Source organism: Bos javanicus, chromosome 7 (genome assembly GCF_032452875.1).
Source record: "Bos javanicus breed banteng chromosome 7, ARS-OSU_banteng_1.0, whole genome shotgun sequence".
Classification (NCBI taxonomy): Eukaryota; Metazoa; Chordata; class Mammalia; order Artiodactyla; family Bovidae; genus Bos; species Bos javanicus.
Window position 1 is genome coordinate 48,967,046 of NC_083874.1, and position 18,398 is coordinate 48,985,443.

The following is an 18,398-nucleotide window of genomic DNA, read 5'->3' on the forward strand; positions in this document are numbered from 1 at the left end:
TCTCTGACATAAATCACAGCAGGATCTTCTATGACCCACCTCCCAGAGTAATGGAAATAAAAGCAAAAATAAACAAATGGGACCTAATTAAAATTAAAAGCTTCTGCACAACAAAGGAAACTACAAGCAAGGTGAAAAGACAGCCTTCAGAATGGGAGAAATAATAGCAAACAAAGCAACTGACAAAGAATTAATCTCAAAAATATACAAGCAGCTCCTGCAGCTCAATTCCAGAAAAATAAACGACCCAATCAAAAAATGGGGCAAAGAACTAAACAGACATTTCTCCAAAGAAGACATACAGATGGCCAACAAACACATGAAAAGACGCTCAACATCACTCTTTATCAGAGAAATGCAAATCAAAACCACAATGAGGTTCCATCTCATGCCAGTCAGAATGGCTGCTATCAAAAAGTCTACAAACAATAAATGTTGGAGAGGGTGTGGAGAAAAAGGAACCCTCTTACACTGTTGGTGGGAATGCAAACTAGTACAGCCACTATGGAGATCAGTGTGAAGATTCCTTAAAAAACTGGAAATAGAACAGCCATATGACCCAGCAATCCCACTGCTAGGCATACACACCAAGGAAACCAGAACTGAAAGAGACACATGTACCCCAATGTTCAGTGCAGCACTGCTTACAATAGCCAGGACACGGAAGCAACCCAGATGTCCATCGGCAGACAAATGGATACTAAAGCTGTGGTACATATACACAATGGATTACTCAGCCATTAAAAAGAATGCATTTGAATCAGTTCTAATGGGATGGATGAAACTGGAGCCTATTATATACAGCAAAGTAAGTCAGAAAGAAAAACACTAATACAGTATACAAATGCATATATATGGAATTTAAAAAGATGGTAACAATGACCCTATATGCAAGACAGCAAAAGAGACACAGATGTAAAGAACAGTCTTTTGCACTCTGTGGGAGAAGGCCAGGGTGGGATCATTTGAGAGGGTAGCATTGAAATGTGTATATTATCATATTGTGAGGTGGATCACTGGTCCAGATTCAATGCATGAGACAGGGTGCTCAGGGCTGGTGCACTGGGATGACCCTGGGGGATGGGATGGGGAGGGAGGTGGGAGGGGTGTTCTGGATGGGAACACATGTGTGCCTGTGGCTGGCTGATTCATGTCAATGTTCGGCAAAAACCACTACAATATTGTAAAGTAATTAGCCTCCAATTAAAATTAATTAATTTACTTTATTGTTTTGGGTTCGAGTTTATACACCGTTTTTGTGTTTCTTGTCTAGAGAATATCCTTTAGTATTTGTTTGAATCCAACAACATATTAAAAAGATCATACACCATGACCAAGTGGGCTTTATCCCAGGGATGCAAGGATTCTTCAATATCCGCAAATCAATCAATGTAATACACCACATTAACAAATTGAAAAATAAAAACCATATGATTATCTCAATAGATGCAGAGAAAGCCTTTGACAAAATTCAACATCCATTTATGATAAAAACTCTCCAGAAAGCAGGAATAGAAGGAACATACCTCAACATAATAAAAGCTATATATGACAAACCCACAGCAAACATTATCCTCAATGGTGAAAAATTGAAAGCATTTCCTCTAAAGTCAGGAACAAGACAAGGGTGCCCACTTTCACCATTACTATTCAACATAGTTTTGGAAGTTTTAGCCACAGCAATCAGAGCAGAAAAAGAAATAAAAGGAATCCAAATTGGAAAAGAAGAAGTAAAACTCTCACTATTTGCAGATGACATGATCCTCTACATAGAAAACCCTAAAGATTCCACCAGAAAATTACTAGAAATAATCAATGACTATAGTAAAGTTGCAGGATATAAAATCAACACACAGAAATCCCTTGCATTCCTATACACTAATAATGAGAAAACAGAGAGAGAAATTAAGGAAACAATTCCATTCACCATTGCAACGGAAAGAATAAAATACTTAGGAATATATCTACCTAAAGAAACTAAAGACCTATATATAAAAAACTATAAAACACTGGTGAAAGAAATCAAAGAGGACACTAATAGATGGAGAAATATACCATGTTCATGGATTGGAAGAATCAATATAGTGAAAATGAGTATACTACCCAAAGCAATTTATAGATTCAACACAATCCCTATCAAGCTACCAACAGTATTCTTCACAGAGCTGGAACAAATAATTTCACAATTTGTATGGAAAAACAAAAAACCTCGAATAGCCAAAGCGATCTTGAGAAAGAAGAATGGAACTGGAGGAATCAACCTACCTGACTTCAGGCTCTACTACAAAGCCACAGTTATCAAGACAGTATGGTACTGGCACAAAGACAGATATATAGATCAATGGAATAAAATAGAAAGCCCAGAGATAAATCCACGCACATATGGACACCTTATCTTTGACAAAGGAGGCAAGAATATACAATGGATTAAAGACAATCTCTTTAACAAGTGGTGCTGGGAAATCTGGTCAACCACGTGTAAAAGAATGAAACTAGAGCACTTTCTAACACCATACACAAAAATAAACTCAAAATGGATTAAAGATCTAAATGTAAGACCAGAAACTATAAAACTCCTAGAGGAGAACATAGGCAAAACACTCTCCGACATACATCACAGCAGGATCCTCTATGACCCACCTCCCAGAATATTGGAAATAAAAGCAAAAATAAACAAATGGGACCTAATTAACCTTAAAAGCTTCTGCACATCAAAGGAAACTATTAGCAAGGTGAAAAGACAGCCTTCAGAATGGGAGAAAATAATAGCAAATGAAGCAACAGACAAACAACTAATCTCAAAAATATACAAGCAACTCCTACAGCTCAACTCCAGAAAAATAAATGACCCAATCAAAAAATGGGCCAAAGAACTAAATAGACATTTCTCCAAAGAAGACATACAGATGGCTAACAAACACATGAAAAGATGCTCAACATCACTCATTATCAGAGAAATGCAAATCAAAACCACTATGAGATACCATTTCACACCAGTCAGAATGGCTGCGATCCAAAAGTCTACAAATAATAAGTGCTGGAGAGGGTGTGGAGAAAAGGGAACCCTCTTACACTGTTGGTGGGAATGCAAACTAGTACAGCCACTATGGAGAACAGTGTGGAGATTCCTTAAAAAACTGGAAATAGAACTGCCTTATGATCCAGCAATCCCACTGCTGGGCATACACACTGAGGAAACCAGAAGGGAAAGAGACACGTGTACCCCAATGTTCATCGCAGCACTGTTTATAATAGCCAGGACATGGAAGCAACCTAGATGTCCATCAGCAGATGAATGGATAAGAAAGCTGTGGTACATATACACAATGGAGTATTACTCAGCCATTAAAAAGAATACATTTGAATCACTTCTAATGAAGTGGATGAAACTGGAGCCTATTATACAGAGTGAAGTAAGCCAGAAGGAAAAACAGAAATACAGTATACTAACGCATATATATGGAATTTAGAAAGATGGTAACAATAACCTGGTGTACGAGACAGCAAAAGAGACACTGATGTATAGAACAGTCTTATGGACTCTGTGGGAGAGGGAGAGGGTGGGAAGATTTGGGAGAGTGACATTGAAACATGTAGAATATCATGCAAGAAACGAGTTGCCAGTCCAGGTTCGATGCGCGATACTGGATGCTTGGGGCTGGAGCACTGGGAAGACCCAGAGGGATGGTGTGGGGAGGGAGGAGGGAGGAGGGTTCAGGATGGGGAACACATGTATGCCTGTGGCGGATTCATTTTGATATTTGGCAAAACTAATATAATTATGTAAAGTTTAAAAATAAAATAAAATTAAAAAAAATAAAATAAAATAAACATACACGCATACGATAAAAAAAAAAAAAATTAATTAACTAAAAAAAAAAAAAAACCCCTACTATGTGACACAGCAATTGTACTTTTGGGTATTTACTCAAAAGAAATGAAAGTTTAAGTCCACACAAAGACTTCTACATATAAATAAATATATGTATATGTAAATATACATATACATATATATATATTTATTCATATCTACATATATGAATAAAGCATAGCAGCTTTATTCAAAAGAGCCAAAAATAGTCATCAATCCTATTATAGGTTGACTGCATAAACAACCTATAGGTAAATGCATAAACAAAGTGTGGAATATCCCTACAATGGAATATACTTAGAATTTTTTTTAATTCTAGTCTTGAATTCAGTCTTGAATAACTGACACATGCATTAACATGAATCTCAAAAAACATTATACAAAGCAAAAAGAGCCAGACACAAGAGTACCTACTCTGTGAGATTCTATTTATATGAAATTCTAAAACAGGCAAAATTCATCTATGTAGTGATAGAATGCAGATCAGTAATTGCCTGGGGCCAGAAATTGCAGGGAGCAGGGGGAGTACAATTATAAAGAAGTAAGGGAAGAGACAGAAACAGTCTCTATCTTGAATGCTATGGTTGTTAATAGATACATCCATGGCACATATGGTAAAGAATCTGCCTACAAAGCAAAAGATCTGGGCTTGATCCGTGGGTCGAGAAGATCCAAGATCCTCTGGTGAAGGGAACGGCTACCCAATCCAGTATTCTTACCTGGAGAATTCCACGGACAGAAGAGTCTGGTGGGCTACAGTTCAGAGGATCGCAAAGAGTCGGACATGACTGAGCAACTATCAGCACTTATAAAATGAATACATTTTACTGTATGAAAAATATGTCTCAGTAAAGTCAATTTTCTAAGGAAAAAAGTCAGTAAGAGGAAAAAAACTAATGTACAATAATCAAAGTTAGATAGTGGCTACTGTGGGAGAAGAGAGATTGGTAGCACTTGAGAAGGGACAGAAGCAAGAACCCATGCTATGATTATACAAGTTGAGTTCATTCTGGTAATTCAATGACCTTATATGATTTGTGAACTTTTCTGTATGCATGTGATTCCTTAATGAAAAGAATCATTTTTAAAAGTAAATTTAAATCAGTTCTATGAAAATACTCTGTAAAATGTGCCAACACAAACTCTAACCAACATGAGGAAGAAAGAAGGTCTATCAGAGGTTAATATTATCAGGATTGTCTGTAGGAAACGAAATGAACACCATTTACCATTCATCCAATAATCTTCAGGTCTCCCTTAAACACATTAATAGCAAATTGCACAACTGCTTTATCAGACAACACTAACCAACCTGGTTTGGCACACATAACCTCTCTAGTTTAAAAAAAAGTTTTTTTTAACTGCCAATATTATGCTATTTTTCATGAATGAATTCAGTTCAGTTCAGTTGATCAGCCATGTCCGACTCATTGTGACCCCATGGACTGCAGCACACCAGGCTTTCCTGTTCTTTGCCATCTCCCAGACCCTGTTCAAACTCATGTCCATCGAGTGAGTGATACCATCCAACCATCTCATCCTCTGTCGTCCCCTTCTCCTCCTGCCTTCAATCTTGCCCAGCATCAGGGTCTTTTCTAATGAGACTTCGCATCAGGTGGCCAAAGTACGGGAGCTTCAGCATCAGTCCTTCCAATGAATATTCAGGATTGCTCCCCTTTAGCACTGATTGGTTGGATATCCCTGAAGTCCAAGGGACTCTCAAGAGTCTTCTCCAACATCAGAGTTCAAAGGCATCAATTCTTCAGTGCTCAGCCTTCTTTATGGTCCAACTCTCACATCATCACATTTCTAGTACATGATTACTAGAAAAACCACAGCTTTGACTAGATAGACCTTTGTTGGCAAAATAATGTCTCTGCTTTTTAATATGCTGCCTAGATTTGTCATAGCTCTTCTTCCAAGGAGCAAGTGTCTTTTAATTTCATGGCTGCAGTCACCATCTGCAGTGATTTTGGAGCCCAAAAAATTAAAGTCTCTCACTGTTTCCACTGTTTTCCCATCTTATTTGCCATGAAGTGATGGGACTAGATGCCATGATCTTCGTTTTTTTAATGTTGAGTTTTAAGCCAGCTTTTTCACTCTCTTTCACTTTCATCAGGAGGCTCTGTAGTTCCTCTTCACTTTCTGCCATAAGGGCGGTGTTACCTGCATATCTGAGGTTATTCTTATTTCTCCTGGCAATCTTGATTCCAGATTATGCTTCATCCAGCCGGGCATTTCACATGATGTACTTTGCATATAAGTTAAATATGAACAGTGACATTGTACAGCCTTGACGTACTCCTTTTCCAATTTTGAACCAGTCCGTTGGTCCATGTCCAGTTCTCTGTTGCTTCTTGACCTGCATACAGATTTCTCGGAAGGCAGGTAAGGTGGACTGGTATTCCCATCTCTTTCACAATTTTCCAGTTTGCTGTGATCCACACAGTCAAAGGCTTTCACGTAGTCAATAAAGCAGAAGTAAATGCTTTTCTGGAACTCTGTTACTTTTTCAACGATCCACTGGATGTTGGCAATTTGATCTCTGGTTCCTCTGCCTTATTTAAATCCAGCTGGAACATCTCGAAGCTCTCGGTTCATGTATTGTTGAAGCCTGGCTTGGAGAATTTTGAGCATTACTTTACTAGCATGTGAGATGAGTGCAACTGTGTCATAGTCTGAACATTCTTTGGCATTGCTTTTCTTTGGGATTGGAATGAAAACTGACCTTTTCCAGTCCTACAGCCACTGATGAGAGTTCCAAATTTGCTGGCATATTGAGTGTAGCACTTTCACAGCATCATCTTTTAGGATCTGAAATAGCTCAACTGGAATTCCTTCACCTTCACTAGCTTTGTTCATAGTGATGCTTCCTAAGACCCACTTGACTTCACATTCCAGGATGTCTGGCTCTAGGTGAGTGATCACACCATCAACGTTATTTGGGTCATGAAGATCTTTTTTGTATAGTTGTATATTCTTGCCACCTCTTCTTAATCTCTTCCACTTCTTTTAGGTCCATACCGTTTCTGTCCTTTATTGTGCCCATCTTTGCATGAAATGTTCCCTTGGTATCTCTAATTTTCTTGAAGAGATCTCTAGTCTTTCCCATTCTATTGTTTTCCTCTATTTCTTTGCGTTGATCACTTATAGGAAGACTTTCTTCTCTCTCCTTGCTATTCTTTGGAACTCTGCATTCAGATGGGTATATCTTCCCTTTTCTCCTTTCCCTTTCACTTTTGTTTTCTCAGCTAATTGTAAGGCCTCCTCAGACAACCTTTTGCCTTTTTGCATTTCTTTTTCTTGGGGATGGTTTTGGTCTCTGCCTCCTGTACAGTGTCACGAACCTTCATCCATTATTCTTTAGGCACTCTGTCTATCAGATCTAATCCCTTGAATCTATTATTCATGAATGAATTATTTTTAGCAAAATGCTTTCATGCTGATACCCTCAAGTAAAGTAACTAATTTTTTTTTATATTTAAATGAAATCATTTCATCATTTTCATTTCTGAAATCAGGAAAAGCTGGGGTGGGGGGTGGGAATCACATATATGTGCACAAAGAACAGTGTAGCCATCAGTTTCTTCCTAGCAGTTTCAGATGAGCTGAAAGTTAGTGACTTACAGGGAAAAAAAAAAAAAAACCAAATATGGCAAATCAAGCTTTCCCCAAAGAGTGTTTAAATGTCAACTAGGATATCAGATACTTTTCTGACATTCCACTACAATGATGTGTTGATTTTTCATTGATTATGAGTTGCTGTTTCATAAAGTTAAATCTGGTATATTTTTCTCAGTAAGATGAGCAGTCTCTAAGTTTAGTAAATTTTTGACCTATCTAGAAACACTCGTTTTACTTTTAATACCTTTTAATACTTTTAATACCAACATATATCAACTGACATGTTGATATATGTTGATGTGAAGAAAATTTATAAATCTAACATCATTCTTGTTGCCATTTAATTTGTGATTTCTGGTGAGCTCCTTCTTTATATTACAACAAATTCTCCAAAAGTTCTAATTCTCAACTGCTTACTCCATCAATCTGTTACTAAAGCCTTGTGCCATGTTTTAATTTTTCATAGGGCTTACATTCCTGTATTTTTCCAAATTTGCCACTGTTAGCTATCTATTCATCCTCCCAGAAAGATTTTCTTCCTCTTTTTTATTAGGTTAGGTTATCAATGGAATACTAGTGGATATGTACACAACAGACACTTCACAAAGAATCAAATAAAAGATAAACAATCACTCAGTAAAATGTCACTGATCAAAATGCAAATCAAAACCACAAAGAGAAACCTCATACCTGTCAGTATGGCTATCATCAAAAAGAATACAAATTAATTATCCTTCAGTAAAAAATACATTAATTTACAAAAAAAGAATACAAATGAACAAATATTGGTGAGGATGAGGAGAAAAGGGAACCCAAGTATACTATTAGGGCTTCCCTGGAGGCTCAGTGGTAAGGAATCTGCCTGTCAATGCAGGAGATGTGGGTTCGATCCCTGTGTTGGGAAGATCCCCTGAAGAAGGAAATGGCAACCCACTCGTGTATTCCTGCTTGGGAAATCCCACAGACAGAGGAGCCTGGCAGGATACAGTCTATGAGAATGCAGAAGAGTTGGACACAACTATGTGATTAAACAACAACAGCTCGCTGCTGGTGGGAATGTAAATTTGTGCAGCCACTATGGAAAACAGTATGGAGGATGCCAAAAAAACTAAAAGTCATAACTACCATATGACCCAGCAATTCCACTCCTGGGTACATATCCAAAACAAAAAACAAAAAACCCCTGATTTCAAAAGATACAAGAACCCCAATATTCATAACAGCATTATCTACAATTGTCAAGATATGGAAGAAACCTAAAGGTTCATGAACAGATGAATGGATAAAGAAGATGTGGTACATGTATACATACATACACACATGGAATCCTAGTTAGCCATAAAAAAAGAAAAGAATTTTGCCATTTGCAGCACATGGATAGATTAGGAGGGCATTAGGCTAAGTGAAATAAGTCATATAGACAAAGACAAATACTATTATGATATCGCTTATATGTGGAATATAAAAAATAATACAAAAGAATATATATATAAAATAAAAACAGACTCACAGACAGAAAACAAACTTATGGTTATGAAAGGGGAAAGGGGAGAACGGATAGATAAATTAGGAGTATGGGATTAACAGATACACAACCCTACATATAGAACAGACAAGGATTTACTGTATAGCACAGAGAACTATATTCAATGTCTTGTAATAACCAGGAAAAAATCTGGACAAAAATATATATACATATAACTGAATCATTTTGCTGTACACTTGAAACACCATATTATAAATCAACTATATGTCAATAAAAAACTTTTTAAAATTTTACTATATTTGCATAATTATTTTTAAGAAATATCAGCAAATAAATATATAAAATGGACTAGGCTACACAGAGTCAATGTATCATTTTTAAACTACTAATGTTCATAAAATTTGGAAACATAACATGAGAAAGTACATAAAGTATGTGTGCAACCATGTATCAAAATGCTTATATTTAATAAATGCTTTTATAATTATAATTATTTATAATTATACACATACACTAATAAAAGATTAAACTAGAATATGGAAGCTTTCTAACTACCCCTTAAACAGGGATGTAATCCATGGGCCTCTTATATCAGACTCTCCTGAAGTGACAATGTTATTTTATTGGAGATTTGGACCCTATTCTAGACTTCAAATAACCATAAAACCAAAGTAAATAAGACAGTATAGCACTGGCACAAGAACAGACATACGGAATATAAACAGACCCATGCCTGATTTAGAACAAAGGTGCCACTATAGAAAGCAGGGAAAAAACAGTATCTAGATGAAAAAGGTAACTTGGCATCTGCCACACACTGCAGACAAATCAATCCCAGGTAGATTTCAGACCTAAACAAGGAAGATTAAAGATGCAACTTTTACAAGACAGGAGTATATAGTTAGGAAAAGACTTCTTAAACAGGGAACAAAAAGCATTAACCACAAAGGGAAAAGAATGGATAAAGAAGGTGTGGTACATGTATACATACATACACACATATATATATAATGGAATCTTACTCAGCCATAAAATAAAGAACAGAATTCTGCCAGAATTTTTTATCTACAATTATAATTGGACAATGGTACCCCACTCCAGTACTCTTGCATGGAAAATCTCATGGATGGAGGAGCCTGGTAGGCTGCAGTCCATGGGATCGCTAAAAGTCGGACACGACTGAGAGGCTTCACTTTCACTTTTCACTTTCCTGCATTGGAGAAGGAAATGGCAACCCACTCCAGTGTTCTTGCCTGGAGAATCCCAGGGACGCTGGTGGGCTGTCGTCTATGGGGTCGCACAGAGTCGGACACGACTGAAGCGACTTAGCAGCAGCAGCAGTTTAGCAGATAATTGGGAATTATTCATCAGAAGGCACAATATGAGAAGGAAAAGGTATAACACAATGAGAAAAATACAACACTTATTTTTTAAGGGCTCCTAAAAAGGGCTCCTTTTTCAATAAGAAAGAAAACCCAATAAAAAATAGGAAACAGGCTTGACCAGGCACCTCACAAATATGAAAAGGGGATTAATCTTATTAAAATGACAATGAAATACTCAATGTGAAGCAATGGGAATGCTCACACACTGTTAATGGGAATGTGAACTGGAGAAGCACCATGAAAAACAATTCATCAATAGTTACTCAAGTATAAAGACAGTAAATGTGCATGCATGTGAGTACCAGAAGATGTGTACAACAATGTACATAGCATGTTACTCACAATTGTCAAAAATAAAAATAATCTAATTGCCCAGCAACAGTAAACTGAATCACTATGGTGTAATCATAAAATGGAATACTTTACAAATGAAATGAATAAACCACAGTGACATGTGACCACATAGAGAAATCTCTCATAAAATGTTCAATGAAAGAAGCTGGATCAAGAAAACATATATAGCAAGATATAATTTTCATGAAGCTCCAAAATATAGAAAAAAGTGATTGCCATAAAAGTAAGGAGATCAGGATTGTGAGAGCTATTGGGGTGCTTTCAGTGTTTATTTCCAACTCTAGAATATTTGAATACTTGCTCTTACTAACCTGTTTTGATATACATTTGTTTTACACCCATTTCTGTAACTTTGATTTCTTTCTCAGTTAAAAAAAAAAAAAAAGCTTTAAGAAAGGAGATTCCAAAAAAAAAGGAAAGGAGATTCCTCAGTTCCTCTCCAAACCTGAGGTAGGACCTCAGAGTTTACATTTTTAAGAAGCATCAGTGTTGATTCTTATCCATACTAATAAATGTAAGAAACACTGGCCAAGAGCTATCTAGCCTCCCAAAAGATTAAACTTTAATCATATTTTCCACCTATCCAAAGAAGTCAAACAGAAAAAAAGTTCTAATGGTCTTAAATTTGGAGGGCAGCCAGAGGATTTGATCTTTCAGTTTCCTTTCCTTTTTAAACGCTATTGGAATTAAAATATATGTAAAAATATTCATCAGCAAGCCAGATTATTAGAATGAAAGTAAAGATTCTTTGGCCCTGAAGAACAAGCTAGAACAATCAAATAAATAGCTATTTTCAATAGGAACCTTCTCCCTACCCCCAAAAAGCTATAGTAAACAAATCAAATACATAGATTTTGTACTGAATGAGTCAGATTGAGGCTACAAAGTTGACTGTAAAACTGTTTTCAAAATTCCTCAAGAGCAAAGGACTGACTTAGTTTTCATATTTCAAAGAATTTAATTATTCTTTATTTTCAGATTTTTGCCACGTTCTGTGGGGAATAAAGTACTTATGTACAAACCAAAGCTAACACAAACCTATGGCTAAAAAAAAAAAAAAAGATTTATCAATATGGCTATGCATCTGCAGCCGAAGCAAAATAATGTTAAGTGGGTGAATTCTGATTAGTAAAGATACACAAAGAATAAATGCTGACAAATTCAAGGTCAAATTACTCAGGTACTATAGACAGATGCCATAAAGACCACTTAAAAATCTCTTTTCATTAAACCATCAGACAAGGAATATCAGACAAAAAGGACAAACAATAAATCACAAGGGTCACACGTTATTTCAGGCTACAACTAAGTGTAACGCTGAAGACTATAGTGATTCTCTGACCTTTTTTCTCCCTTCTGCTGTGAACTCTATTTTAAAATCTGCCTAGAATCACAGGACCTTCTTGAGAATATAAAATCAATCTTGCAGCCATTTATTCCAATTACTAATTTTTTGTAATCAAATACAATTATCATAGGGAACTACTACTATTTTAATTTCCCAACTGTAAATATTTAATATTACAAATAATACTTCAATAAAAGTATTGAAGCTCTGTTTCAATTAAATCTGATAAAAGATCACTTTACCTGGGTAACAGAGCCTTGCAAGCCATTCTGAACACGGTGGAACTCCTAACAAAAACATCAAGTAAAGCAACTTCAAATACCATAAACGATGGTGATGGGCTTACAAAAATTGCTGAGCCATCAGAGCTGCAGTCTAAACGGAAGCAGGCTGCAACATGAGGTCACTATTGACAAGGACCCAATCAACAGTCCACAAATTTTTTCCCAAGTACTATGCAACTCGGTGGGAGGTAGGGAAAGGGGGACAAAATTCTGAATCTGGCTTATTCTATAAAAATATTTAAGCATAACCTACTATAAAGGAAAAAAGTCTGTTTGTTTTCATTAATCACTACTATATCAAGAGCTATAAATTATGACAAATATGACATTGCTAAAACAGATGAACAATAGAGAACTATTACTACTCATTATCCAAATCAGAAAGGCATTAATGGTTAATTTTTACAATCTAAAATAAGGATGATTTCCAGATAATTTATGCCAGAGCCCCACTAAATGACTATTTCAAAAACTATAGTTTTGGAAAGTAAATATATAAAACAAAACAAAAGCCACATATTCCTTTCCAATCAAAAGCAAAATCCATTTCTTCACTTTCCCCATCAATCTGGGAATACCCTATACCTATGACAACAGTAAATTGAAAAGATTCCTCACTATTAGAAAGTTAGTAAGTTATAACAACCACAAGTCTTTAAAATACCATGTATCATTTTCAGGGCAATAGGAAGGAGGAAGAAAACCTGTCTGGTTCTTATTATGCTCTGAAACTTCAAAAATTGTTTTACTTTAACAATTTATCTTATTGACCCAAAGCATAAATTTTACTTTTTTCCACCCAACATTTCTGACACTCCCACCAAGTACATTTTCTTCCTCTTTTCCCTTTTAAGTGGAACCTAGCTAGCGAAAATGTGGTGAAATGATTACCAATTGAAATATTCTGCAAACTGCTTAGTTACTGGGCTTAAAGGAAAAAGTAACTACTACGTTTCTTGTGCACCTATAATCAGCTGAAGGGACATTTCTTCAACAATAGGAAAGTGCTAGTTGCTAAGCTGTGTTTGACTTTTGCGACCCCATGTACTGCAACCTGCCAGGCTTCTCTGTCCATGGGATTTCAACATATAAGGTATCCACAGAATGAAGTGCAAACCAGTCTCAAACTCCTCAACTTGGAATTCTTCCTTAACCACTACATCTTCTTTCCTGCATTACACCTAAAATCAAACCATCATAAACTATTGAGCTCACAAAAATGAAGCCCTAGCAGCAACAGCACATGAAAAAGAGCATCAAACTTTTTATTCTTTATAAATTCCAAGTTTTAGCAAGGCATTAAAAGTACAATTTTAAATGAACTTTACAATAATGCCAATTAGCTGGGGTTTTGATCTGTAGTTCTAGAAGCAATATAAATTAAAAGTTAACTAACCTCAAGCCAAAATAAACCTTTTCAATACAGTCTAGGAAACAGACTGTGAAAAGCACAGTGAAAATAAAGAACTCTTACAGAACTCTCTATTTTCTATTAAAAGGTAAAGAGTCCCCTAACATTTGAATATCTAAATAAAGCCAAGTCGTATATAAACGTGTGAATATAAAGCAATCATTTTTCATCTAAACAGATACAACACACTTTAGAAACAAGCTTGGGATTTCCTTGTACTTCTTGAGTAAGACTGAGCCTCAGAAGTAACCAAAACTTCTGCTTTTTTGTGTAACCTAGGTTACCCATACCCTAAATCCCACCATTTTTTCCACTCTGCACTTGGCTCAATCTTAACAAAATACGGCTAATGGCAAACAATGTATAGAAATAACAGATGCATAAATAAGTCACTCAGTACAACCCATACACAAATATTTAAACCAAGTAGTAGAAAATATTTAAACTGGTTCTGTAAGAGTGGTCTGTGGACCAAAGATCAAAACTGTTTTTTCATAACATTTCACTGTGCTGATATTTGCATGATGATGCAAAATCAATGGTAGAAGAACACTGCTTTGGGTCTTAGCATAAGGTTCAGGCAAGTGGTACCAAACAAACCATGCCCAGTGCATTCCTCAACACTACTCAGTTGCAATCTTTTTTTAAAAGGAACAAGTCCTTGATGAAGAAGTAATACATATTATTAATTTTATCTCAGCCCTTGAACATACTTCAATATGTGGTGTGACAAATAGGAAGTACACACAAAGCAAATTCTGCTGCACAGCTTGGAATGATGCTTGTCTTGTTTGAGTTGAGAGCTTAACTTTTAGCATGAAACACTCATTTTTACTTGAAAGATAGACTGACAGATTATAGTTACTCCAATTTGAATATCTGGTAGAAATTTTCTCAAAAATAAGCAAGACAGAACTAATAAAATTTGGGTTTTCCAACAAAAATTAGAATTCTGGAAAATCTGTATCCTCCACCAGAAGCTTAATAGCATACTAATACTTAAAGATACTTTTGATATAATCAGTGGTGATATTAAAGAATATATATTTTGATATAATATCACTATTTGGAAACTCTGAAAAACTCAGTAAGGCAGTATTTTTCAAAATACCAATATACCATATTACAAAATCAAGCATGGCTAAAAGATTCTCTCAAAGTACAGGAGAGACCAATGGATCAGAGTATGAAAAATTCAGATATGCTTTCGGGTTCCACATTACAAATAACCTTTAATAAACTACAACTTATTGAGTTTTGGTGTACTGTCAAAGAATATCCACAATTATCTGAAAAGACTATAAAAATTCTCTACCTTTTTCCAGCTACCTACTTATATAATGCTAGATTTTCTTCACATACTTAAACCAAAATAACAGATGGCAACAAATTAAATGCCAAAGAAAATGTGAGAATCTAGCTACCATCTATCAACTTAGACATGAAAAAGATTTGTAAAAATGTAAACAATGCCACTAAAAAATTTCTCACTAAAGATTCTTGGAAGATTCTGAAAAAGCTACTTTTGATTAAAAAGTTTTACATTAACATGTAATGAGTTCATTACTACTTTAAGAAATTTGTCAGTTTGGGTTCCCAAAAGAGTAAATGCCAATAGCTATAACCCATAGTAACAATTCTTTGTGGTCCACAAACTAAACCAAAAAGTCTGAGAATCAATGACTTAAAACTAACAAAGGAGGAGAAATCTATCAACAACAACAACAAAACCTGTTGGATCATAAATAGCTGTACTTCAGCTACAAATCCTAAGCATCTTTCAAAGTACAACTCAACAAAGAATACACCCAGCAGTTTATGCTATTTTAATTTATAATATGGTAAATATCCAAAGGTATAAAATCAACATTAACGAAAGTCTTTGGAGTCCTTAATGATTTGTAAGAGTATAACATCTGAGACCAAAATGTTTAAGAATTGCTCAATTGTCACTTAATGTTTATTTCCCTGAGGTTTCTAACATATCTTCCCACAGAAATACAAAGTAGGCTATCTAATACTTCCATAAAATATTTGTAAGCTACCTCAGAGGAAAACTCAAAGAGACAAAACTTAAATGGGCTTCACCAGTGGTCTACTGGTTAAGAATCCATCTGTCAATGCAGGGGACCCAGCTTTGATGCTTGATCCAGGAAGATCCCACATGCCATGGAGCAACTAAGCCCATGGGCCACAACTACTGAGCCAGTGCTCTAGAGCCCTCAAACCACTACTACTGAGCCCACAGACCTCAACTACTGAGCCCACAAGCCTAGAGTCCGTGCTCTGCATAAGAGAAGCCATTGCAATGAGAAGACTACACATCACAATAAAGAGTAGCCCCTGCACACAACTAGAGAAAGCCCATGTGCAGCAACAAAGACCCAGCAAAGTCAAAATACATAAAATACAGAAGAAAAAAAAAAGACAAGACATTTAGTTAGCAAAAGTTCAATCACTAGCTTCATGCAACACAGTATCCATTAATTCCCTAAAATGAATTTATTAAGAGCTCCCTATTTTCTAGGTCCTATGCATTCTAGGATATTTCTTGCCTACCTTTCTTTCATCAAAGGTGAATGTATTTTTGTATATGTATGGCTGTGTCCCTTTGCTGTTCACCTGTAACTATCACAATATTGTTAATCGGCTATACCCCAATACAAAATTAAAAAAAAAAAATTTTTTAAGATGAATGTGTTCTTTGCCTTTATGCTCTCAATCAGCCAAACCTAAAATTTAATGTATAAATACTAACTGAAATTTATAGGGGTCAGCACTAAATCTAGAAGACCACTGTGACAGATACATCTATTTGTATTGCCTGATACCCTGACCCCTTTCTTTTGGTATTAGCCCCATTTTTCAGTGGCAAACTAGTTCTTCCCTCCATCCAATGCTCTTGATACATGCATAATTTACAATGACTCACCTCTACCCTGGTTGGGGAATGGACACACAATCCAATTTATGCCAGATCCTCTCCCGTTACCCGACAGGAATCTGATCTTGAGCAGAATGACAGATGCAAGGAAGTAGTTTGAAATCTCACAGCAACAGCCACATGCTGAAGAGATTCTTCCATGACCCTTTTATACTAAATTCTCTAGAGCTCTCATGTTCTTCTCTCTGCTTTTCCTTTCAAATCTGGTACCTATCCAGCATTCTTCTAATAAATTATCTTTTTTCTTTCCATTAGCCAAGATCTGTTTCTATGATTTGCAATTAAGGAATCCTGACTACCCTCAAATCTCCAATGACTCCATCTAAAAATGGCTGTGCTGGAAGGAAGGAGGATCCTCTATAAAGCTAGACAGATGATCCAAAAAAAGAAACTATTAGCAGCATGCATTTCAAACAATATTTAACCTTGCTGGTAAACAAATAATATGCCTAACGAATTCACCTCTCTAAATGAGCACTATCTAAAAGAAATTTTTACAGTGATAGAACTGCTCTATATCTGCACTGTCCACTATGCTAGCCACTCATCACATACGGCTATTGAGCACTTGAAATGTGACTAGCACAACTGTGGAAATCTGTTTTCAGGTGCTCAAGAAAATACTGCTAACAGTAATGAAAACTGAGACAAGTATTTTAAGCAGTCTGGAAATACTTATCAAAAGTCACAGGAAAATTTTCTCTTTGAGCCTAATGAATTTTCCAAATTTATTTGGAAAAAGCCAAAAGAAGGATAAAAGGACCTAAGAACAAAAGCTGTAGAGTAAGCTGGAATAACTCAAAGATCAGAAAAAAGAATTAAAGTAAATACATAATTAAGACATAGCTAAATACTTTAGCATATAGCTTATAAGTATTTTCATATATATCTAACATAGAATTAAGAATATCATGTAAACAGAAAAGTACAAACAAAAAATTATACCAGGGGCAAAAAGGTGAACTGGAGGAGAAAATGGCAACCTACTCCAGTATTCTTGCCTGAGAAATTCCAAATTTCAAGGACAGAGGAGCTTGGCAGGCTACATACAGCCCATGGGGTCTTAAGAGTTGGACACGACTTAGCAACTAAACCACAACCAAAAAGGTGAATAAACATGTTAATATACCAAAATTATCTTCCTGTCTGAAGAAACTATAACTAATATAAAAATATAGAGTCCCAAAGAGACATTTAATAGTTGTATTTAGAAGTATGGGCTTCCCTGGTGGCTCAGTGATAAAGAATCTGCCTGTAATAAAGAAGACATGGGCTCTATCCCTGGGTTGGGAAGATCCTCTAGAGAAGAAAATGGCAAACTGCTCCAGTATTCTTGCCTGGGAAATATCATGGACACAGAAGCCTGACGGGCTACAGTCTATGGGATCACAAGAGTCAAATATGACCTAGCAACTAAACAAAAGTTTAGAAGTATACACTTTAAACTACTTTATAATTTTTCTAGATGACAATGAATAGTTCTTTCATTAAATTACTAGTTATTTTTTAAATATTTTGTTGTCTCTTAAATTACTATTTAAATGAATTAATTAGTAATTAAATATTTAAATTAATAATTAAATATTTGTTTAATCAAATTATTTTCTCTACTTTTTAAATCACTATTTTATTGAACACAAATTTAATGAAAAACATCTAGTGGCCTAAACAAGTAACCGTCCCCCTAATTA

The 18,398-nt window shown here is 35.6% G+C and overlaps 1 protein-coding gene across 15 annotated transcripts in view; it reads right to left on the minus strand.

The window, feature by feature from the left end:
- Positions 1–18,398, minus strand: part of FAM13B (family with sequence similarity 13 member B) — a 98,218-nt gene that overhangs the window by 35,692 nt on the left and 44,128 nt on the right. The gene's annotated exons all lie outside the window — the stretch shown is intronic.